This window comes from Aphis gossypii, chromosome 2, assembly GCF_020184175.1.
Source record: "Aphis gossypii isolate Hap1 chromosome 2, ASM2018417v2, whole genome shotgun sequence".
Lineage (NCBI taxonomy): Eukaryota > Metazoa > Arthropoda > Insecta > Hemiptera > Aphididae > Aphis > Aphis gossypii.
Window position 1 is genome coordinate 60,564,888 of NC_065531.1, and position 27,917 is coordinate 60,592,804.

A 27,917-nucleotide genomic window follows, 5' to 3' on the forward strand; every position below is an offset into this window, starting at 1 on the left:
TTAGGATTTTACCCCTTTTTGGCTACAGAGGTCAACAAAACATTGTCGGAAACACTAAGTAGTAGAATTAATTCGAAATCTTGGACGGTCACCGCGTGTTTACGTTTGTCATTTATGTTTAAAAGTCGCGTGGGTCCGCGGGATGTTGGTGGTGGGGTGGCAATGGTAGAGTGCAAAGAGCCCTTTCCCAAGTTTTAATCTATAAAGTGACCAAGTTAAGCAGCTTCTGTGGTCTCTTTCGATGGTGGCACACGAAATCCTTTGGCCGTCCGTGTTTGTGTTTCCGAATCGTACTTTGCCGCGGCGTCCTGACCGTTGGGGATAGGTGTGTATGCGTGTGAGTGTGTTTATGCTTGTGTATGTATGTGATCGTGTGCTGGACAAGAGCCTCGAAGATTAAACCCGAAAATAGGGCCGGAGGCGGTGGATGTAGAAAAAATAATAATATTGTCGCACGTGCATCTGTGTCGGTGTACGGTAAGGATGTAACACCAGGGTAGGGGTAGTGGTGGTGGACACGCAGGCGACCAGCAGTCTGGGGATACGAAATACGTGATAAGACAATGTGCTAGACATAGTGACGACATCGAGCGCGTTTAGGGATAAAAAGGTGAGACGAGGCTATTGAAAACGTCTTGGGATTTTTGAAATCCCGTGATTTATGTCATACATGAAACTATAATACACATTGTGTACGGGTCAAAGAAGAAAAACCGGTGCAATACTTACATATTATATTATTATTATTTTTGTGCACGCGCGTTATTTTCATAGACTAACCTATTATTAAGAAGGGTCCTGACTATACAACATTTAGGTAATACTTTTCCTTTCTCTATTATATGTTTATTGTGAGTATTATATTATATTTTATTATATTATATTACATCTTTTCCTTTTTAGAAATCTTCGCAATATACTACGGTCCATTGCCGCCTTCGTGTCATATACCTACCTACGGACAATCATTTCAGATAATCCGGTACTCGCACTTCCTGTAATAATATATATTTATATACATATAGACGGTCTGTATATGGTATACAACATGCTCTCTGTCGTAGGGTTTTTCAATGGACAATGATTGTTACGTAGGGTAGGTACCTACATATATATTCACACAATGATAAAACCCAAACCGAAGTGAAACAATTACTCTGAGGTGTTAAAACGTTAACTCGAATTTTCAACAATTATGACTGCACGACATCGAAAAATGACTATATTAAACCGGCAAGTAGTGCGACAACAAATGAAAAAAAAACATATGGTATTATGTTATTACGCAAAAACTGCCAGATTGTTGTTTTAGACTTTTAGAAGCATCATTATTATTATATCACAGTGTGTAGTAAGCGAATAACGTGCTACGTGCAAAGTACGTAGCCGTAACGAATATCGGTGACGTTACGCCGATTTCGTATGTTAGCAGCGACGACGAGGTTAATGAGTTTCATCGCAGGGACGGCGTAAAACTTGGCGCGGAGAGTTCGAAGTATGGTGTAGTGGGCAAAAAAAAAAACGGGTGGTAGTAGAGGAGCAGCGGAAGTGGTAGAGAGGTTAAGTGATAACGTGTTCCGGCGGATATTAGGGGATTGGATAGTTTGTTGACACATGGCAAGGGAGAGCTCAGAAACAACTTGAAGAAGCAATCAAGATTAATCGAACAAGCAATCCATCACGGAGGCGTCTGGACCAGGTTAAAACAAGATACGTTTTGAGAAGGGCTATATAGTAGTGATGAGACGAGCGCGCGGTGGCGGAGAGAAATGTGTATATAGAGACGCGGCGGTCATCACCGCCCTTTATACGCACGCGTAGTTTATTTACGCTACCGACTTGCGTACACCATAATATATATATATATATACTGTTTGACATCAAACGTCACAACACATAACCGTGTAAAATGTACATAGTGCAATGACGGTCAGAAGAATTTGTAATAAGGAATGTATCTGATTTTTATTTATATCATTTTCGTTTATAAAATATACATAGGTAGCACATTATATAATATTATAAATTTTAATATATATATTATTGTAAATATTGAAAAAAAAAGCATGAAAAGATAAATCTCTCTCATTCTCATCACTATTACAAAACACTAAATTATTTAAGTAAAATTTAATATTTTTATCGTAGGTACCTGTATCTATGTGTATATGTTTTTTTACATAATTTATAAAAATTATAATAACAATAATAGTATACGATGTAAAAAGATATAGCGAACTTTAAAATCGGTCATCAACACACGAGTACCGCGAAAACAAACTTAACGAGCATAAAAACATGTAAATAGAACACATTTCTAATTAGTCATTTTGTTTTTGTTTTTACATATTATATGAGATTTAAAAAAATAAAACTCGTAAAAAAATGGCAATAATATATGAAATATACGACTTCCTGTCAGGGACAAAGAAACACGTGTCCCCCACAGGCCACAATCACTATATTTATATATATTAATATTATAGTATGAACGTTTAATGTACTAATAGCCGAGGTATATTTAAATTTAATTTAACGGTTTCTGTTTAAAAAAAATTTTCGTTTTGCCCGCTGCGGTGTTATTATGTCGCAACATGTCGCTGCACTATAAACGTTTCTGAAATTGAATCTAACGAACGATAATAATGATAAGTCATATAACTATATTGCTATATTAAAAAAAAATTGATATAGTCACAATATTATAATATACAAATAATATTACTTTAATAGTTTAATGCACTTAAAATAGGTATCAACGTGGTGTTACGTGTACATGCGTAGGACTCAAAAACATAATATATAACAATATTATGATGTGTATGATAACCGGAAATGACAGTTTCGATAATCTCAGTTGGGTTCCGTCATTTGTGTATATTGTACAATACGTTATATGTAGCCTATAGGTTAATGTTGAAAATGCACTGCGGTAGTGTTATAGTATTATAACAATATCGCAGATCCGTGCCAATGGCAAGAGGGCAATCGTTGCCCCTATCATTTTAATATTAATGTATTACATCAATAAAACTTGGTAAAAATTATTGTATTGTGAAAAATAATTATAAAAATACATTTTTATTAATATTATATACTAATGTTTAAGCATATATTTAAAAAATATCGTCCAGTGGATATAATCTCTGTATTGTAGAATATATATGACGTCAAGTGAATATCATAATTGAGTAGGTCACTGCAGTGATGAATGTGCTAAATTTGAATTAAAATCATAAGCTATTCTATAGGTGTTAGGTGAAAAACGATTCTGAGTAAAAATTACGGTTAAAAATTTTAATAACTTTAATGATTATCAAAAAATTTTCTTAAAATGTTTGTACTGATTTTCTTAAATTGATTTAAACAGTAGCTAAGTTGAAGCACTTTTTCTACTTTTCTCAGTTACAAAAAAATTAAAACCACACATCGTTGTAAAATAAATAGATTCTCCGCTCGATTCAGAATTTAAAACTGTAATTGATATGTAGAAATAAAATTCTACAATAGACATTTTCTGATGCTGCCTACTATACAACTTTGTTTCCCTCCCCCCTCTCTATCCAAACAATAGATCTGGCTACGGTCCTGCGATATCGTTACGTCTGATTTACTCGCATTTATAATGTGATGTTATTGCGATAAACATGTTTGGCGTCGTCCGGCGTGATTTGTGCGGTTTTAGTGTCGTATGTTATAAAAATACGCAGTCGATATTTGCAAAAATCGCATCCAACTAACGATTTCGCCGGGAACCCGCGTTTAAATCTCGTTTTGTTATACGAACCGCTGCCACGGACAACCAGCGGTAGCGGCGGCGACAATTTATATTAAATTTATTCATCACACGAATTATTATATACGTATATATATATTATTTGTTATTATCTCGACGTTTTACCCGTCATCGCACAAACACATACATACACTCGGCACCGTATTATAATATAATGCATTTAATATGATAATAACACATTTTATATACATATAAGTATGTGATATCGCGTACACTAAATCAATCGGATCGGAACAATGTTCGGTGGTGTTTGTTTTACCATGTAGCGCGCGGGATTCGATTATTCCACAAAGGTTCTTGTTTGCGCCCGCCGCCTGAGCACCACCAATTTTGTGTCTGGTCCAATTGTTGTTTTCGCCCGGTTAATGTTTATTTACATTCTTGCACCAGTGTATAGCCCGCCTGCGCTCGCAAAATATACGCGTCGATACCCCTCTTCGTCATCCCTGGCCGTTTCCCATCACCCAAAAAACCACCCCCGCACTACCATCGTCGAGACGGAACATATTATCGTGTCGGGCGTATATATTATATATATAAATAATACTCGCGCACACAAATAATTATATAATATCGACATTTATCTCGGGAAATCGATGTTTTTATCGCAATCAGGTATACACAATAATAATATTATAATAGTACTATTGTACACACAACCTAACGCTCACAGAACAATACGCGTTGTAAACGTATCGCATAATATTATATTATAAACGAGAGCGACGTTCGTATACACATACACGCGCATACCTATTATATACTATACTGCACACACCGCGCGTGATAGAAACTCAAACACTCGCCGCAGTTTGATTTCCAACCCTCTACTGCCGGGTCCTCGCAAACGTGTCCGGCGAGCGCAATATATAATATACGGTATTAACGACCGGTCCACGACCGTCCCGTAGTTTCGTATTTATATTCGTACATATATTATTCAGGACCTATGTCATATTATATTCTATAATCATATAATTATTTATCGAACAAATAAAACATGTCCCGCCCGGTACCGCGGTACATCATATTATTATATAAAGCCCACGTTTTGAAAATCGTTTCTGACTAGGCGACTCTGTGTGGGTATAATGTGTGTAAGGACGAGCTCCAGTACCTCCAAATTATTATTTTATTATCGTATAGAACGATTAAAACGGTGTAGTGTTTTACGTCGTAAGGGGAGTGAATTCAATATATTATGATATACGCATTGTATTAATATATTTTATACAAATTAGTAGACAAAATATGTAGGTATTTACGAAACCAAAAATTCAGAGTGAAATACCCCTTTAGAACGCTAAACTGGTATGTTGTATTATGCTTTTCCCCGAATTTGATTCGTTTTTACGATTCTACTTAATGCTAAAATATCGTTGCGCACACAAGATCATAGATCTTTATGTGTTACTAGTAGTAAATTTGACAAGACTACAATGGAGGGAGGAGGAAAGATTTAGTACTGTGGCAGAAAAAACTAAACGTGAAAAATTGTTTTCATCCTCTTGACTGTCTAATCATTCTTACGTCTTATTCTACTATATTTTATAATAGTTCTCAAGCCAAGTCCTTAAAGAGGTCAAGATAATTTTTCCTATCGCCATACTCAAAACATCAACAGAGCATTTCAGTGTATTGTAAAAATATTTAGTTAAATCGTACTTAACTTTAAAGATAAAATAATCGTCAAAAAGTTACAGCACGAACGGTTACGATATCCTAAAATACACGGACAACATATTATATATAACGACCAATTAAAAACTAAAAATAGTAAAAACTAAAATTAAATACGTTGAATTAAACTTGTAATTTTGATCATGTAATTCTGAAGTATTCTATAAATACTGTGTGTATAAAATTCGTTACGTTTTTGACTAAGAAATGATTGTTCCGTTTCAAACATGCAATGTTCGACGACTATTGTTAGAAACCTCGTATGTCGGCAGACTGCACGGTATCTATCACAATATAATATGCACAGGTATACCGCACCCTGATGCAGACACACAGGTTGTAAAAGCCATGATACTATATTATATTATATGGGCAGTGGACACTATGCCTATAAACTTTCTTTAATATGTATAGGTATATTAAATACAATTTATCATTTGGTTATATGCGTATTGTACAAAAATCGATAGGTAGAGGTAGGTACGTCATACGTGGTCGCCGGTTTTTTTCTTTAAATCTATTGTTGCACGTTTATAATTGTGTTGAGAAAAAATACATATTCCTAAAAACGTAAAAATTACGTGACGGCACTAAAGAATTCATTTCCGACATCACTCCCACATCAATATATTTTATACGAAAATAAGGTATACATTATATAAAATCTAGTTCAAATAAAAATTATCTGTAATCCGTATTTCTTTACCTGGGAGGATCGTAAAGAAGTATTTTTCACTCTAATAAAGGCCAAAAACGTTAAAAGGTATTTTGGTTTTATATGGTTTATATTTGTATTATTATACATATTGAAAAAAATCGATTTCGATTCGAACTCATTCCTAGAAAACAGAATGTTTCAAGCATTCGACGCGGAAAATATATGATACAAATTCGTGTACATAAATTGCTCGAACGCTTTTAAAGTGCATTGCAAATAATAATCGGCAAACTGTTGTTGAACGTTTTCCACAATTATCGTCTTGGTATACGGAATACAAAAACGAATAACGAATCAATATCACAACATTATAAGCACATACAGATTAAAGAACATTTAAACAAAATATCTATAATAAATACTGTAGCACAAAACGAATCATTAATGATTTGTACTATAATAATACACACACCCTGCAGTTGTTTAAACTTTATGGTCCTCGACCACAACATTAATAATTACTACTGGTAAAGTATATATACTGATAAAATATACCTTTTATTATAATATTGTTGTTTTCTATATACTGTAGAATGTGATAGAAATAATTTGTCACACGAATTGAATTGGCGCGCAACGATGACAACTATATCGTTTGGCAGTTAAAAAGCGGAAGTGCAAAATAGCAATGGGCATATAAAACGCTAACGTGAGCTATATAGATTTATTTTATATTGACAGTTTAACGCATTACGGCAGTACATGTCTATTGTCTATGTGTTTATATATATATGCTCACGCGGTTACCAACAAGTAAAATCCCATCGGTATTGGCACACTGTGGCGACTAATTATAATTAGTTAAACGGTGTAATCCCGTAAATGGATTCGATAGTAATAGTAGGTATATCACACAATATATTATACTCAATTTTAGGTCGTTAATATTTAAATATAATTTTTTCACCTATTTATCTTTTAATTGATTAAGGTCTGTAAAAAAAATTAATGAACTCGAATAATGAATATTTCACCACGAATGTAATATAATAATAATATAATATACTCGCACTTCTAGCGCTCCCTTTCAACAGTGTGAAATTAAATATGAAAAATAATTTGGAAATATTTTTTGGACCACTGATGTTTGATAACAGGCACCGATCGCCGTTTTGTAAAATTCAGCATTTACGTAACAACACGGTTTTCAGCGAATGGATTGTTGTTCAGTCTCCGCACGTAAATGTATATTACTCCATACGTCATACTTTCGTTTATATATATATTATCTTAGAGTGAGATCTATTCTATGCGTACATTGAACATAATAATAATAATAATAATAATGTAATAATGTAATAAGAAAATGCCGGAGACGGGCAGAGGGAAAATCTCTTTAGGTATAGATTTGTTTCCCGAGGAAATTGATACAAGTTTATTTCCATAAACTTTGAAACTAAATTACTACAATACTTGCGCGCGTGTCGTGTGTAAAATATAACATAGAGGGTCGTGTACGCGTTGTGAAATATAATAATAGTTGTTGTGTGTATTTCGTAAGACACAAAACGATTGTGCAGTTGTTCTATATAATGTACAGAAACAATATAAGCGTCGCGTACAGTGTTATAATATATTATATTATTTACAGAGTTAATGCAATGCATTTGACTTACGAACGCTGTTCAGAGTGTAACTGCGTGAGTTAAATATTTATATCATGTGATAATAATAATATCGTACTTACAGATGTACAATTGTGTCTACATTTTCGTAAGAGAAACGTACCGTCGAACGGCGGTGTTCGGAGACGGGCCGGTTCTGATGTAAGGATTATATTATTATTATAAACGTATCTACCTTTACACACACAATAGTATATGACGACCAGACGACTATACGATAACACGTATTTACGTCAATGGTTGGGTGACACTTGTACGAGTATATATCAATGAACACGGCAACGGACAATGACTATTCAAAGAATAAAGATTATCCCATCCGATATGTTATTATATTATATAGCTGCGGTATACCTGACATCGTAACCTATTTTGTTAGCGCACGCATAACGGGTCGCGTCCTGCAGGATCTATAGGCACCACGCAGTCTGGCGATACTCCGTATAATATTATGTATACGTCCGTCTAGGACGTGTTCGGCACATACAGCACAACAAATTAATGGTTTTCGGTTCTGTCAGGTGCCCATTGTTGTTGCGCGCAAGCTAGGCTCCACGATGTCTGTGCAAGGTCTTGGGATAAAACGGATGTGTATACAAAATAAATATAATCTTCCTTTATTTTTTTTTCTATTGCCCTGGTTTGGGTCAAAAACGGGTCGCGTCAATAATAATAATTATTATTATATTCACCGGCGGCAAGCCCGAAAAAAAGAAACACCCTGTAATTACGTGTATGAAGTCATTGAATATAGATAATAAATCCGGTGTAGGTTCGTGCGGTTTTAACATGGATCGGATTTAGTGACCCAATAGGTGTATTATTTTTCTGTTTTCAAAAAAAAAAAAAAAAAATGGAAATCATACACAATGAGTGTGTATGTAACACATGTACGCTTAATCTATACCTACGTGTTTTTAACGCTTTGACGAGATTTCCAGACTTGTTGGCGTGTTTGTTTTTTAAACTATATTGACCTCAATCCCCTCTTTCTCTCTCTCTCACTCTCACCCTCTCTTATTTATACTTATATCATAATATATTCTATTTATATACTCTAGGTATACTGGTATACTCGAACTCACATACGCACACGTGTATTGACAACGATATAAATAATGATGATGGAAAAGTGTATAGGGGTTAAAGCGGCGGCGGCGTTTAATCCGTGTATAGATTTTGAAATTCACACACGTCATTGCCATCGCTACCCCCCGCCCACACTCGTCGGCGATTAATTGCTGTTAAGTTTATCCATATAATTTCGCCCTCGCAAATAGACACGTACCCCCACCCCTTACGCACTGACACACACAAATACATACACACCAACGCGAGTTCCTGCCGGGGCTTTATTTATTATCCCTCCAGTTTTATTAGGCCGACAAAATATCGTCCCCTGACGTTTATGAGTTTACGAGAGAAGAGTATACACGCGTGTTTTTAGATAAAAAAAAAATTAACAGCCATAGTCGGTCGCGCGCGTAATAAACAACCTCCCCATGTATATGGTTAACGTTTAATTATTATTATATAATATATTATATATACTCACGGATATGGCGACGACAACGACAACGACGATAACTACGACTTTTGGGGGTGTAATGACGATTTCGCTTTTATATCACATTAATAATATATAGTCCGAAGAACATCTCTTGTGTGTGTTTGCTGAAATTATGATGTGTCTCTCGAGGCCAATTAGGCAAAGGCGTTATAATCGCGCAGCAATATATACATAACATAATTATAGTTAGTTGACAAAAAAAGTAAAACGCACAAAATGTATAGTTATACATAATATTCATGCTTTGTTTATTACGGTCAGTAAATAGTAATATTCTATGCACAATCACGTCACGCAATATTTTGCACATACGATTCTGAGCAGTAGCGAAGTCGTTATACATTATGTCAATTTTTTCCGGATATTTTCTTTCCTACATATTGTGCGCACACATCGACACACATACACACACACACAAACATACATAAATGAGGATGTATATAGTTGAAGGTGACAAGTAATCAATGGGGACCAGTGGTAGCGTCATGATGGTACTATATCTCGTTCGGATTACGCTTGGCGGCCGAAGGGAAGATGATATAATGACGAGAGGAAAGGTCAACGGGTAAAAATTATTATTAAAAGTCGGACGGAGTTAACTTCGGTTTTCATAATATGTCCGGGTTTCGGAAAAGGGTTGACAGGTCCTTCCTGTGCCCGGAGAAACCTCCCTCGCGCGCGTATACACTTCGCAATATTGGAAATGAAAATGTTCTTCGTTTCGGTTACGTATGGGACGTGGTTAGCTGTGGCGGATGGTAGTAACAGTGGTGGTCACTTCGATTACTTAACGCGACCGGCGTCTAATGCTAAAATTGTCTGTGTATATCTTTTATATATTTGGATAAGTGTTTGTGAAAAATATCAAAATGTTTTTCTAACCTAATATAAGTGCGCGTGAATATCGTTTGTCTTAATTTAATACAATTCAATTTTTAAATATCAATTTAAAACTGTCAAAAGAATATAAAATATTAATTATGAATTTTAATTTTTAGGTTTAGTAAAGTAATAGTCTTATATCATTCTTATATAGTAATATTACCTAGTTATTTTATTTACACTTTACTGCAGTTTAGGCTTAGCCCGAATTTAATTAAATTAAAAGATTAATTATATTGCTACAAATAATACAGTAAATATTTTTTAAATTTTAACTTTAAAAGCTTATAAAATAAATGTCACTCAGAATCTAAATTATTGCAGGTATGTAATTTAAAAAACTAGTGATAATGCATAATACTTCAAAATTATATTTTATAAATTGAACATAGTTTTAAAAGAACCATTTGACTTGATAAAATATAATGTTTAATGCAATACTATACACTATATACAGACATATTATAATATAATCAACACCTAAGCGATTCAAAATGTTGAAACATTTAACTATTAAAGTAAAAATATCCATTCAAATATTAAAAATATTAAAATATAATTTACAAACATTTAATATACGCTATAAGAAAAATCTTGTAAAATAAATATTTTTAATTAAATTCTGGTTAAATCTGGTGTATAATATATACTATATGTATATAAACCATTGTATATAATATAAAAACATTACGTACAACAAATTTAAATATAATATTATTTAATAATTTTATTGCGCTTGTTTTGATGATTTTTTTTTACCGATTCACGAGGTTATTTCGTCTTTCATGCTATTATCCGCATGACTGGTTTAGTACATGACGAGAAATAAACACAGCTTCAATCGAATAAAAAATCCGCAGTAATACCGAAAATTATCTAATATTGCGATCTATTAATTTAATAATACGATTTTTCGTGAATTTTGCATGTAAATTTTATAAAATAATACTAAAAATTCAAAACGAAACGAAAGTTAATAAAACAATAACTAAAACATACTGTGTTTACATTATATATTTAGGTATTATATGAAAATAAAAATAATAATTTGTTAATTGCCAGCAAAAATATTAAATTTAATTGGAATTTCTGATTTCTCACTGATAAATATCCAATACGTTGCCATTTAACTTTTTTAATGATCTAACTATGTGCACTTAGTATAGGGTTATGTCTTATGTGGAAATTATTCCCATAGAATAAGTGTATTTATAAGTAGTGAATAAATAGTGTTTAATGTGATGTAATATACAGACAGTTTGCGATATTTTATCAATTTTAAATTGGTCCAATTAACTGAGAGGTACCTGCATTTGGAAAAAAAATCCTTTGTATATAACAGCTGTACGTGAGGAACTTGAAATTTAAACGTTTTATCACGAACGCAATTGTGTATTATATAATATACGAAGAACAAACTGGAACAAATCCCATGACAATTCCACGCGCGTCCTCGATAAACGATATATTGCGTTTAATGAAAACAAATGGATATATATATTCTTTAGATTATTGTTAAAGACGGAATCGACCTATGGACTTTAGTAAGCACGAAGCAAGAGTACGGAGAGGTTAGAATAACGAATGACTCAGTACATTTAAAAGTTGTATTTGTAGTATATCACAATTATTATTATGAACGTGTTGAGTCTGTTGAAATTTTGGTTTAGAAACACGGTTTTTATTTTTATAAGAAGCGCATAAAAAACACCGTCAACTATAAAATTGTAGCTCTACAATAATACGGTAGATAATTACAGTAGAAATTAATACTTTAAAAATATCAATTATAAATAAATAATCATTGTTGGCAATACATATCTGTATAAGAAAGTAATTATTTTACAACGCACCTAAATTTACCGCAGAAGCGACTGCAGATGTGTGGCTCCGCTCGTGTAAAAATAACGTAGTCTCCAGTATTATATCGAGCCAGACGGACGAGTAATATCATTAATTATCGTTTATATAGATCCACAATATCCATCACGTGTATATATGTGTATACCTATATATTTGCATTTTTTACACGCCAAGTGACGTGCGATTTTCGGTTGAGTAAAACGCGCGCGCGCTTATTTGTCTCGACGACGTCGTTGACGCACATTATTACTATTATACCGAGTCTCTGTTGGTTGGTTGACGGGCGGTTAGAAAAAAATTGTCATTGTCTCTAATATGTGCACGCGATCGCTCTCTAGGTTTGGCACACGTAGGCCGAAGGATACCAGTTAGAGACAGAGAGAGAGAGAGAGAGGGTGAGAGAGACTCGCACAGAAGTGTATAATACAACACTATGACATATAATAATGTATATATGATATTGGATTGGTGTTTAAAAATGGCCTAGGCTGTTATTATGCGCTATAGATATAAATTACATAATATGTGCTGGCGCGCTGTGGTGTATATGATATCTATGTATATGTATACAGTTTGCCGCAATAGCAAAAGTGTCATCAGTTAATAACCTGTCACGACGTCGACGAGATTTTTTTTTTTTTTTTGGACCGATTTGTCATCGGACGTGTTAATCGCGTGGCTAGCGGGAACAGGAAAACTAAAAATACATACAACAGCGGCAGAAGATAAATACCGTAAGAAAAGGAAAACGAAAAAAATCTCTCGTCGCTCGAAGACGGTAAGCGGACAGAATCTGACGGTGTGGAGACTCTATACGTATGACAAACGCGTCGTTGTCTTGGTATGTGGGTGGTGGAGAGATGAAACACGATTATTGTATCGCGTAAAGGTTTGGCATGTACCTATTATGTACACGTCCGTCGTTCTCGCCGATTGCACCAACTGCTGCGGTAGCCACGCGTTACCGTGCGTAAACGATCGACTTAGTCGGCGGCGGCGGCAAAGGCGGCGGCGTCCCGGCAAGCTCTATATCGGCGTCTCGGTGACGCCAACGTCTGTTAACGTAGACCGCCACCACCCTCCCGGGCACCGACACCCTCACCGCTGCTCGCGACCGCCGCCGCCGCCGCCCTCGACGTGCACACAGTCCGAACCCCATATAGAGCGGCACTCTCGCTCTCCCCGTGCGCGCACACGCGACGCAGCAGTGAGCTTGAGCGCCCGCGGGGAGGCTACACACAACGACTCACGCATTCACCTTGTGACAATACCCGACGAACGGAACGAACACACGCACCACATGTATATATACACGGTGTACACACATATACTCGCTGTTCGGCGGGGGAGAGGTACGACGCCAAAACGATCCCGCCACCGCCGTTCCCGCGTATACATTTTACAAGTTTTCACATGATTTTTCCGGTTTTCCCGGGCCGTGAGCGTACTTCCCGGCGCCAAACACACGGCCGCCACTGCACTTCCCTCCCACCTGTCTGCACCGTCGACGCCAGGACCAGAAGAAAAACCAAAAGTCTATACGTATACTCACTGCACATAAACGTACTCTCTCTTTCTCACTCCCTCTCTATTATTCTGTCTCACCATCAAAGTACGTGTATAACGTATATGTATATATATGTTTATAGATATGAATTATTCATGGAGGTAGAGATGAGAAGAGATTTTTTTTAAGATTTTTTTTGTACTGAAAATTTTTAATAATTTTGCGATATGCACACGGTGTGTTTTTTAAGAAAAAACTACTGTATTAACCGCTGTTAAACACTACACTCACAGGTACTTACTAGTATATAGAAACAACAATACTTATAATAATTACAAATTATTGCTATAGCCTATAGTACACATGGATTTTTTAAGTGATATATATATATAATAATAATATATGAGCTTATAATATGATTATACGATGTGTAATAATATTGTATATTTGTACATAAATATTATTATATTATATTTTGAACAAATACGTATTCGTTATTTATTAAAAAAAATAGTAGTTTGATCACACAGAAGTAAAATAGGCACTGTGTAGATTTTGTAAACGTCGAAGTATAAAATCTACCGGATTTATCGTTGTTGGAGAGATATTGTAAAGTAAGACCTTATTTTTTTCAATATTCTGATGTTTGATACAATAACGCGTAAAATATTTATCGAAAATTTAAACAATATCAATATTACTCATTTGAATATTTCGCAATACGTAGATTATTAATTCATCCCTATAATGTTCCTTCACCCTCTTTATAAAAGACAAGATGGTCACAGATGTGAACATCACGGCCGGATGACTACCTGGCACCAATCAGTTTTGAAACCCCCCAACAAAGTAAGAAGGAATTTTCTTGGATGATTACCCATCCATTAACTATACCCATTTCAATAGGATGACAACTTTGATACTCCATAATATTATAGTTATATCTATTCACTGCTGCGTTGACAGTGTTTAATAAAATATTATTTAAATATTTAAGAAACACGTATAAAATGTTTATTATTTTTATTATTATTATTATTAAATATTTAATACAACAAAATTTGGCATTTATTTAGAATTGTTCTGTATTTTTTAAATTATTTAACATTATGAAAAATTATAGGTGGTAGAAATCATTACAAAAAACTGGGATATTAAGAACGAGTAAAACATATTACAGTGACAGACGACAACAAATAGATGATGTCAAGAAATAAAAAAGAGGGCAAGGCAAAGGAGACTGGCACTTTTGTTGTTACTGTCGCAGTGTCGTCTCTCAAAGTAATTTGCTCGTAAGAGTTAAGTGGATTTTTGGATATTATGATTCTTTTGGCAGAAATCCATCATCTTAGTACGATGAATCCGCAAGAACTCCAAGTAACAAATATATTCCACCGTCACCGTTACACTAACGATGAGTTTTGTTATGAATATTTTTTCACGGAACAGTTTTTATACACTTAAGTACATATTACAAGTAACGTCATGCGTTAATCGTATTTCCATCATCAATGTTACTCAAAATAATGTTATACCTTACCACTGTTTTATTTTTAAATATAAATTCAAACATTTTTATTAAGATATTTTAATTTTTAATTTTTTAGAACATTAAGAAAATGTGAAATAATAATAGAACAAACATAATTTATATAGCTATAGTAACTAAGTTAGACAATACTTTAAATTAAGATTAGGTACGAGTTAAAAGATTCTACATATAATACTAACTAACTAACATAACCTCATGTATTAAAAATTAAAAATACATTTGAATACAAATTAAGTACGTATGTTAATATAAATTGTATAACATTAAATTTACCAATATAATTTGTTAAACATTTATAGTTTTATTTATATACGTGTGTATATAATGTATATATATGTGTGTGTGTGTGTGTGTAGTGTGTATAATAATGTAATGCACATTGCAATTTACTTAAATTGACTTTTTAAATATAATTTATTGTTAAGAGTGTAGGTAAAAAAAATTATATATAAATGAAAAGTCGTCTAAAAGCTTTAGAGCAGCTAAATCGCAAAGCATTTGTCTCAATACACCGCAAAGACGTGTGGGGGTGTGTCCCGGGTTAACTCGACTTTAATCACGACTTATGACCCGTTTACAATCAACGCGGATTTTCCGAGAACACTAGCTAGTATATGTACACCTCTGTGTTTTTACCGAAAATCGAGTTTTCCATTCAGCTAGACAATTTGTCCCCTTAACAAAATAGAAGGAAAGAAAAAGGAAAAAACAACTAGGGAGAAAAAGGAAAGGTTTTCCCGCAATTTATCACGCAATTTACTTCTTTTTTCCACCTCTGCAGGGACATCTAAGTCATATATCAAACCCGAGGTACCCGCCTTCGGTACGATTAATACTTTTAGACTTCTTGAAATAAGGTTAGAACTCGTCTCTTAGACGCCATGTACTTAACTGAGGTTTTTCGCCATCTATATTTTTTTCGTCTTTCCGCACCTCTACCACTTTTACTACTATCACCCCCACCACCACCACCGCGATCTCTACCACTCATGTTCATCGCCCGTTCTGTAAGAGGAACCCACCCGTTCTTATTTTAAATGCATTATCTACACAGTTACGTCCTATCACCGCTGATGAGCAACCCCATCAATCAATCCCATGATTCTCCTGATGCCCGCGTTAATTACTCATTCTGTACCTTTGAAAAACAAAAATTCTCCAGCCCCCGGCCTTAGATCCTTAGGGACAGTGCACTATAATTAGTGCGAACTCTCCCCATTTGGTAATATTCTTTAGGGTCACACCAAAAACTCAAAAACAAACTAGACAAACCATTTTCAGTAGTTATACAAAAGATAGTTATCAAATTATTAATGTAATAAACACATATGAAACACTTAATTTTTTTTTACGTATGAAATAACTAGCAATATATTAAAATGTGTTATAGATCATAAAAAAAAAAGTATAACTACATTTATAAAATAATAGTTAATGTTTTGTAAACAATTTAATTTATATAAACCACTAAAATGGACAATAAATATTGTTTTAATATAAAAATTACCTTTATATTATATTTATTATTATTATTTTTTTGTTTTATTATTCTTTTGTTTAATTAAATGTTAATTTTTTTTAATGTTATCAATATGACAATACATTAATTAAAATGCAATTAAATCATAGTAAAAACTTAATTAAGTTATTTAAAATCTATGTAGGTACATTTGTTTTATTATGTGTTTTGCTAAACAATTAATATATCACGGTCTTTACAATATTTTTTTTAAATATTAATAATGAATAAATATTGCAATATTTAATTGTAAAGAATTTAATCATCACACATATTTTTGTATACTCAACAAAACTTTATATTATAATAGTTATTGCAGAATATTGTATAAGTTATATGTTAAGTCCTAGGGGATTCTATACGCGTTCATAAAGGTGAAACAGGTTTTCAATATTTCCTTCTATCTGCATTCCTTGACCAAACTAACAGTGTTTTAGGTGGAAACTCCACCTAAGGGTGGAGAAACATTCAAAGAAACTTAGGCGTCGAACAGCACAATCTCCTACAAGTTTAATTTCGTGTATCTAATAACCGAAATACCTTAATGCAGGAATCCCAGTTCGCTCTCTCACTCTGCATTACACACTTAATAGCCGTTGTACTTCAGAACTCTTGACCGTCTTTCTGGATAAAGAAGGGGGAGAGATGTGCCCGAGGATCGTTTAATTTAATTAAACTGGACCCTTGAAAGGACTTGTTCTTGTGAGCCCTGAATTCCTGAAGAGGTTTCTCGGATAAAGGGGATTCTTATTTTTTGTTCGCTTCCCCACCCCGCTGCACCTAAACGCAATTTTGTATAATAATACTTTTTTTTAAATCCCGCAACAATAATTTCAATAATGAATGTACTTTAAAAAATGCTTCATTGAAGTTGTAAAACGACTTAGTCAATCAGTCAAATTAGTCACACTTTCGTATAATCAACACTACTGATTGGCTGAGTTATTATAATTATTTTTTTTTTATTCCTGTAAAAATAACATTAAATCTCTTCGAACTGTGTTTTCCCACGTAGAGATCTCCTATTTTACGCTCCTCTCGCAAGAATAATAATTATATTTCTTTTGTTTTGAAATTAGATTTGCCGGAGTGGAATTAATTAGACGGCCGCCGCTACTACCACTGCCGCACCCTCCAATGTATTTTTCAAAACAACCCTTTCCTTGACCTTACCGCCCATACCCGAAATCCGGCTCAACTTTCTGGGAAGCTCAATTAAGTCTTTCCGTAAATAAAACACGCCGTATTTCCATTTCTATTAAGTTTTCTCTTATTAAATATTCGAGATAATTTATCAACGCAACCCTCCCCCCTACACGTTCTACAGGAGCCCGCGAAATTAATTAACGATTGCTATATTTTGACTTTTAAATATAAAACTCGAACCACCGCTGTGCACATCGTAAAATAGTCGAACGTTCTAAAAAAATATTGGTCTCCTTATTTGTGTATACATATATTTCATTATTATTATTATTCACAACAGTTCTAGTGTCGCACGCAAAAGTAAATGACTCGTACATTTTCAGCGATGAATTATTCATAAACTGCTCAGTACTCACCCTAGACAAAGGTAAAAAACAGACGAACCACAAAAATCTCAGTGAAATATTTCGTCACGATAGAGTCGATGGAAGAAAAGAGCAGTAGTAGTGATGGTGGTGATGATGATGATGATGATACTGAAAAATAATAACGACCCCTGAAGAAAATCCGGACGACCAAAAGAAGAAATGGCCCATGACTTTCACCGAGGCTTAAAGACCCGGAATATTATTATTTACCCTGTGGAGCTTAATGTTTTTCTACTTCGTCCCTCGTCACGGAGATCCATTGTTAAGTACTCGAGGCGTGTCTCATAAAAAAAAAAAATCACCCCGACAAGTGTAAAGATTTGTTTGACACGAAGAAGATCGCTATTTGTAACCGGTAAAAAATGCCGCACCAACCAAGTTCACCGTAGTTTTCTCTATAGTTATTTAAATTTTTTTTTATCGCAACCAAAAAAAAGTATGTATATATAGTATACGTATATATGATTTAATATTCATTTTCAAAAAAAGAAACATGTATACATTATTATTTAAGTGCAAAAAATAAAATGTGTATACTGTAATACTGTATACCAATTGTAAAAAAAATATAAATATTCTTGTTTATTGAATACCTATTTCAATATATATAATATATATAAATTTATATATTATTATTATTATAGGAAACATAATTCATGAAATAATAACATTTAAATTTAATAATAATATAATTGTTATATAATATAGTTACATACACCAATAACTATACTAGAAAGCTAATAATGTAACAAGAAATAGAAATATGTAAAATATTTGTAATTTTGGAAAATCATGTGGTACTGTGAGAAATTTTGAGAAATGAGAATATGAGGAACGTAAAGCAATCTGTTGTGGATTCCTGGAACCGTGCAGAAGTGCTTCACACACGCACAAATATCATCTCGGTTTTGGCTCGGTGGTGGCGGAAAATGTCTTTTGAAAAGCTCTCTTTGCCGGAAATGTAAACGCAACGCAAAGGACCACGTACACAAAAAGGTCGTCCGCCAACCGACCCTTCGTCTTCTTATTCGTCTCCACACCACAGCGTGCTGGCCCGGAGGTATAAAGTTGTGCGTACAGAGCCGAAAAGGCCACCGGGCATCCGTTACGCGTTCGTAAGACGGGCATTGCGGCGATGGCGGGGGCAGAACGCGTATAAGGTTAACCGCAAACGGAAGTTTACGTCTTGGCGGCGGACGACAAGTTCTGCGCGTGTATGTATATAATGTATACGTGTATCCGTGCGTATATGTGCGCATGTGTTTGGGTGTGTGTGTACGAGTGGGTGTACGCGCGCGCCTTTTCCCGTTTGATTTACGGATTCAAGTTTAAATTGCGATTGTATTCCATTCCGCCAAGACCGTATAGCCGCCGCCGGACCTTATACCCCTTTCCTACGGTATTCAGATGGACCAAGAGAGCGAGAGGGGACACGTGCTTTGTTTTGGGAGACCAAGACTGAGACGACGACGACGACGACGACAACGTTAATGGTTTCGCCCGCTTCTCTCTGACCGACCTAAACTCTTGCTGTAGCTACTCTACGCACACACACACACACGTACACACGTACACTACTTCTGCCCACTCCGTCGCCACCACTCGTGGATCTTTATTTGAAACTTTGGTCCACCGCATGGTCCACTGGGTAGTATAAGCTGCAGAGGTGGGGTATGCATGAGGTGGATGTCGACGACGACGACTTTCGGGTTAATTTGATAACGGCACATTAAAACTACATTTCCTGACCGACGGCTGGAAGAGACTGTGCGCATACTTCCTCCCCTAGCCGGTGGTGGGATGTGGTTAAAGAGTGGTAGGAGGTGAGGAGTGCAAGGGTTTCCTTTGGTATAATATGCGACGACGACGACGTCGTGCACGCCCGAAGAGATTACAATAATTGAAAACGTGTATATAATACAGTTTACCGTATACATATATACATATGCGGAGAAGTTCTTACTACTTTACGGCCGGCCGTGCCATTACAATATAATACCGTCGCGGTAGAATATAAATTATAATTAAATATATTATACATATATATATATTACATGTAACGGTGTAATAATCGTTAACCGATGTTCGCATTCATATAATAATATTGTTGTGACGTCATTTCTAGGCCGACTTTACCGCCACGAAATTCCCCTCGTGATCTTTATTTATTTCATTTATAATGTACATAATATTGAGTTTTCTTTCATACCTCAAAATATTTATCTAATAACTCTAATTTATATTAAATTATAAGTTAAGTATAAGATAACATTTATTTTAAAACCACTTTTTAAATAACGATAAATGTTTTAATAATATTTAATAAATATAGAGAATAATATTATCAATGACTTACTTTTATATGATAATATTTCAATATTAACTTATAATAATCACTAAATGAAAATTCAACCTACTTTACTTCTATTGAACATCATATTAATTACCTATATACTATCATATTACATTGGTAATTATAAATTATTAAAAAAACTACCTATTATATGATACAATACCATAACCTAAAATATTTTAAAACCTATGAAATGACCAATTCAAAAAAACTCACGAGTACTCACTACCCATTCTGAAAATAAAACGATAACCGTCCGTCTCGAATCTCGATTATTCATCACATTCCTTTATTACATTTATTACAGTAAAAATTGGATTTCCATTAAAAAAAAACAACATAAATTAGGTCACTACATAACACTCATTAAGTAATACAAAAAAATCTCATTTGAGAACATTATATTTTAGTATACTTAAAAATTATTAGAATTTCAAAAAATGCATTATTTAAAGAAAAAGTGGAGGTGAGTGTGCTTTGTGAATTGTCTTATAAATGAAAAAATGGATGGGTCTATTTTATCAACGGTTTCAATTTGAATTTACAAAATATGAATGAGTATTAAAATATTATACGACATAATAATGCGATAAACGAAATGCATTCAATAACGTCCAATAATATTGAACATAATATTTTATACGTTCTATCAAAAATCATCACACACGTTACGCAACTAAACTATTTTAATTAATTACTGGTATAATAAACTACCGATTCTATTACAAAAAAAGCATATAGATAAACACATAAATATAAAGAATTCCAAATAACGATCATAGAGAAACGTACATACATATACTTTTTTATACATGTTTATATCTACAACAACAGCGATATTCAAACTGATACAATTGTAATGAGTCGTGAATATTATGTGTAATATGATACCTGATACATAGTGATATTAATGAAGTTATGGTGATAAGTGAAAGTGTAATGGTAAAAGCTTTTTATATGCTGTGTAAAAATTGACATCTGCAGTTTGACGTTGATCGAAAGAGTTAGTTTGAAAACTTACTTCACTACTATTTCTCGTTTGTCACGAATCATGATATTATAGGAATTATTAGGTACTTTTGAAATACCTACACATGGTTTCTAAGACGCCATAACTAAACATATATTTGTTCCTTGAAAAATGTGTACTTAATAAAATCCGACGACTGCGTATAATATACATTTGGGAATTGAAGCACCCTATCTGGCACCGCACCTACACGGTAGTTCCGGCACTGATTCGGATATATAGCAGGAGCGCTGTATACTTAAGGTCTCGACCCTTGTCGTCGGTAACGATGTGTAGTGGCAGTGAGGAGGAGGGGGACACGAAAAAGTCAAAGGGATCATTAATAATAATAATAATAGGTAGGTTTTGTCGTATATGCGCACACGGCGGCCGTCGAGATTACATCTGTGTCCGATTTGCGGAATTATTATTATATTTTCGCGTTCAGGATTCGCGGACGGAGATTGAAAATAACCCGCACCGGACGTTTACGACGACGGCTTCGCACACGCACCGCGGCCGTATAATATATAATATTATACTCCATTACCGCCGCCGCCGTATAGATTGGCAATTGGCATATACGGTGCACGCGGGGCTTTTAACCGCGTAACGCGCATAAAACACAAAGTACACGGTATTACGTTTCTGAGAAACATTGCGCGTTGGAAGGTTACCAAAACGAAAAATAAAAACCACATGTACACCGCACACAATGTAATAAACTGTATAGATATACTCTTAGAGTATGTGAATATCGGATCAGTTGCATCCGCGGTCGTTCGTGACCACGCGCTCGCGGTTATTATTAATAATAATTATTATTATTATTATTGTAATTATATTATGCCACGATGACGATATTTATGTTATTTTACGATATCATTATTTAGCGTTATCATATTTAATCGTCCCGTTGGTCTGCTATCGACGGATCGGCGACGGTGCAGAAGTGTGAATAATAATAACGAAGTAATAATATTATAAAACATAACGATTAACGATAATCAATGCGACGAGAAGAACGACGTCGACAATGCCAACGACGATGGGATGGGGTGGGGGAAGAGAAATTTGTAATTTTTCTGGAACAAAAGTCAATTAAAAACGTCCTCGTCGTAACGGCCGCCCGCGCGTCATTTCGATCCTACAACAACAGCATCAGCGGTGCGTGTATTATATTGTAGCCCGCGACTGTGTGCGGTGTGGTCGTGTGGTACATGAATATAATATATATATATATATACGTGTACACGGGGACGACGCCCGCCGCCGCGCGTGGAATAGCGTCGGAATTACTGAAGGCGCCGGACCGGCGGCGCACTTTGGCCTCAGCCGGATTACTTTTCTTTTCTTATTTATACATGTATATATATATATATATATAAATATATACATCGTAGTTTTTTGTTACCCTCACATTTTCTTCTCTATACTCTTCACTTATTATTTTCTCTCCTTTCAAACGGAAAAAGGTTCTCTCGCTTTCCTCTTTATTTTCTTTTTCTTTCTCTTTTTTTCTATCTCTTTTTTACTGTGCAAGAAACGCAAAAAGTATTATTCGGCGCATAAACTTGTTGGATTCGCACCCACACCCATACACACGCACACACACACACATCCAACAACAACAACATCGCCGATGTATCCACAACTATATATATATTACATTATATTTCGCGCTGGCCAACTTTTGATTAAAAACTTTCGGGATCTTTTTTTTTTTATCGCCGTAAAATACAGACAGGAAGAAGAGCTGTCGTATATGCGGTCAACGAAAACGCCTTGAGAAAGTATTATTCAGTGGGACAAACCGGCGTTGTATAATATCGCGTGGTAAGGTGACAACTTACGAGGTGGAAGAACTACGAGTGTATAATTCGAATCTTGCACTCAATTATAACCTATAAATAATATATACATACATATTTAAAGTCTGAAAAGTTACCTTTATAAAAAGGTAAACGCATTGGAATTTTTACACGGTAAGATTATTTATTTTTCTTCAAATGATTGATATATTTTACAATAATTATAATAAAAACTACCAATTTCATTCATTTACATGTAATAGATTTTATCTTATGTTTAATATATACGTAATAATAAATTTGAATAATATTTTACTGGGAAATCACATTTTTAAAAACTGGTTAATTTTAGTATAAGTTTCCAACCACGACAGAATATTATAGAATCATTTGCATATACTAACAGTCAATATTTTAATAATAATTTGTTTTAATCTAAATCAAAAAAAATAATATAACAGAATAAATTATACAACGAAAATTGTTTTGAAATAATGTATTTAAACAAGTGCTTGTTTCTTATAACATGTTTTTTAATACCACCTACTTAAATAAATTATTTCGTAACGACTATAACGACCAAGGCAGATTTTTTTTACGGCCAAATTTATTGCCCCTAATAGACGCGCACGACGGAATCATTAAAAAAATTATTTAATTACTCAAGTCATCATTGTCAGCATAACAACCAGTCAAGCTCAATTTGCTTGTTAAAATTTAAATGAATTACGGCCGACAAGGATGACGAAGAAAACGATCGTCACCGAAGCATATACGGCAGTGCGCGGCGTCATGTCAAAACACCGAATATAATATTAACCACATGCAGACATTATAACAAAACTGGTGAATGTAATTCCGTCGAAATACAAATAACAAATACCTATATTATCTGGTCAAATAATCTGGTCAATCAAAGGTTAAGAAAGAAGTTTTTTTTTTGAGATTCTCAACTCTAGTTACAATAAGAAATCATAACAGTTTTTTCGTCACCACATCAGCCACACCTTTCTCCGATATACTTCATCATGTTAGCTAAACTCTATAGGCTTTTGCGCGTGCATAACTTACTATCCCACGACCACCGTTGTGAAACGTATATAATATAGATGACTAATAATAGTGGACGCTCGCGCAGAAGAAGGGCATTTGGCACAATCACAAAAACCGTAAAAAAAAAATCAAAAAAAAAAATTAGCGAACGTTTTGCAGTACCTTATTAGAGCAGCGGGAGAAAAATCGCAATGGACACGGAGAGTAGGAGAGATAGAGACGAAGAGACTTGCCAGAATGTCCTCCTATTAAGGATCGCTCGTAAATCTCTGACGAGCCCGCCGTTCTACATATAATACCGTCACCGCGCTGCTGGACGTGAAATATTCAAATATATAACCAGTTGCGATATATTACACATATACTACACGATATCCATATAAAATATACTAATATATGTACTGCCATATACTACGCGGTACTACTGGTACTTGCAGGGTAGAGTACATGATATATATATATATATATATATGTATGTATTATATGTGAACATCCCGCGCTGATAGTGCAGCACATATATAATCACTCAATCTTAACTGCAAATGGAATATAGGCACGCCATTCTATTACAACCATTTGTTTAACGTTTTTATCGTTGTCTACTACTGCGCGCAACTATATAATAATAATGTACGTCGAGTCTTCGGTGCGCTCAAAATTATTGGCCCGGTCATGCCAAAAACCGGAACGACATTATTGTTCCGATGAGGAGGGATTGGCGGCGGCGATAAAGGCGCGACTCGGGTGAAGAAAAAAAGATACGCCTACCCATCGAGCGTTTGGCGTTTGGCAAAGGCTGACGCGACGACGACCGTTGTGTTGTCACAGCTATATGCAGCCGTAGCAGCGACGGCCGGACTTGTTCGGACCAATAAAAATGATTTACGAAATCGCGGGACGGACGACCGGAATAATATGCGCTCTCTTGGCAGCGCTCTCTTGATCCGGAAACTCTCGACTAAAAGCCCCACCGTGACGGGGGGTCTTAAAAATTAATTTTTTTCCCGTACACAATACATACAAGGCGATCATCGGAACTTTGATTTCCAACAGCATACACTGCACACGCATATATATATTATAAGTGTAAATATATGTACGCGGTGTATATTACACCAAATCGTCGCAACAACGACGATGACGACGGAAGAAGGGTCTTATCTGTCGATTCACCTCCGGTTACCGTTCCTCGCATATTATATAAATATATATATATATATATATATATATATATAATATATATACTGCATGGAATAGTGTGGTGCTCATGGAGATGATCGTTAAGCGAGCACGGAAGCCAACAGACCCCTACGTAGTGTATATACTCACAAATATAAACACAAGTGTTCCGCCTTGATTGTTTCGGTCGAGATTGACCGGCCCCCACCATAATACAAAATCGACTTTGCTGATAGAGGTGTGCAGCGGTGGTGTTAATGATCCTATTTTACACGCTCTCACCTAACCCGCAGGAAACGTTTACGCGACTACCGTCTCGAAGTCCTTCTCCGATAACGGTAAAGAGGGATGGTGGAGTGATGACCGCAACAACAGGACCCGAAAACGGTTTTGATCGCGCGCCGTGTGTAACGAATGTGTCCCTGGAGACATGGCGCACGCGAAGGTTCGAGTCGAGTCCACATCGTGGAGAGATTTTGATTAAAAGTATGTGCGACGGGGGAGTATACGGTGTATATATATGGAGTATGATGTATAAAAATCTCCCAGCCCACCGTCGCTGCCGTTTATTTATATATATAGATATATTCGTTCAAAGAGAAAATTAAATAATAAAAAGAAAGCGATACTGCGAAAATGTTTAGCGGCAGGCGATTCTCGGAGTTTGCGCCCGTAAAAGAAAAAAGAGCGTATTTTTACTTATTTCTTTTTTGCTTATACTTTTTTTTTTTTTTTATTATCGGCAATAAAAGTGTGTCGGACGCGATAATCCTGCCGGAGAAGTCAAATCGCCGTGCGGTCGCGCGTTTATTTTTATGACGTCATCTTTGTCATTGGAGCCTAATGGAAAATTGGGCGTGGTTGGTTTTTTTCCCGATGGTACATCATATAATATATAATATAATAATATCGTGTATAATACACGACGACGATGAAAATAATCATAATAATAACAACAACAACAACGAGCTCGCAGTATACGACGCCAAAGGCGATACTACGGTTAGGGGTGGATTCACTGTTGCCGCGTATACTCGCGCGTGAGGCAGTAATATATACTTGTTCACCTCAGTTAAAGAAGATAATATATAATATGTTATTCTTATGACAATTATATTCTTTGAAATAAATGATTAGATTGTTTTTATTAAGTCCCGTAAATAAAATAAATTATACACGCAGCTATGAATATGTACTACGTACACATATAATAATATTATAATATATGTACCTATATGCTTTTTATTAAAATAATACAAAAGTATTTAGGTCTCTTACGATAGATTAAATTTCACGACGCGTACACACTGCCGATTACAATTTGACATTTTAGTTTTTTAAGTCCAAAAAAAGAATGTTTAACAATTATAATTATAAATATGTTACATAACACCTATGTATACAATACTTTACGTAAGATTAACTGCTGATCAATACATTGATATTAACACACACATAATTTTAAAGCCTATGGCTACAAACACACACTAATACACCATGTACAAGTAAGTTAGTTTACCTTAGACCTCAACACACTACTACTACTGGACTCCGTATGACGACGGTATAGCCATATAGTATATAGAACACAATATTTACAAGTTGTGAGTATAATTATTTGTAAGTATTTAGTAAAACTTAATAGTAACTGAAATTTAATCTTATTTATTTAAATACATTTAATATTCTGATGTCTATACATCTACCCCATGGAACAATAATTTTATCTATAGGGTCTTAAGACTCTCCCTAGATAACTTATATTTAACTGATCGTTCCCTCGACCACGTTACTTATGTATTATTTTTAATTCTGTTTTTATAATTTCTACAAAAACTTTATTGTCACAAAAACTTTAAATATACATTCGTAAAACTCTAGGAAGATTTCGTCGAGAGACCAGAGAGAGTTTTTGAGTGGTTTTGATAAAACAAAATAAAAAACGTTAATCACTCTGAAACTGTGTTGCCCTTTGTCCTTCGAAACGTCTAAGTACTTCAGTCATTTTATTAATCGCTGCTCATTTAAACGTCGACTTTTAATTAGCCGTAAACTTCGGATAAAATGATCCACCTATACAGAGTATATACGAGACAGAGAACACCCGCCCGGGTCTTAAACTTTCTGAAGTATACACTTTGAATTCTGGAGATAATAATTCACTTGGAGAGCACTGACTTTTCCAGGGGGGTAAAGAGGTTAAAAAACCTTTCACCCGCCACTTAA

General features: G+C 34.8%; 1 protein-coding gene across 2 annotated transcripts in view; it reads right to left on the reverse strand.

The window, feature by feature from the left end:
- The window catches only part of LOC114133033 (zinc finger protein 1), a 165,782-nt gene that overhangs the window by 45,762 nt on the left and 92,103 nt on the right, over positions 1-27,917 (reverse strand). The gene's annotated exons all lie outside the window — the stretch shown is intronic.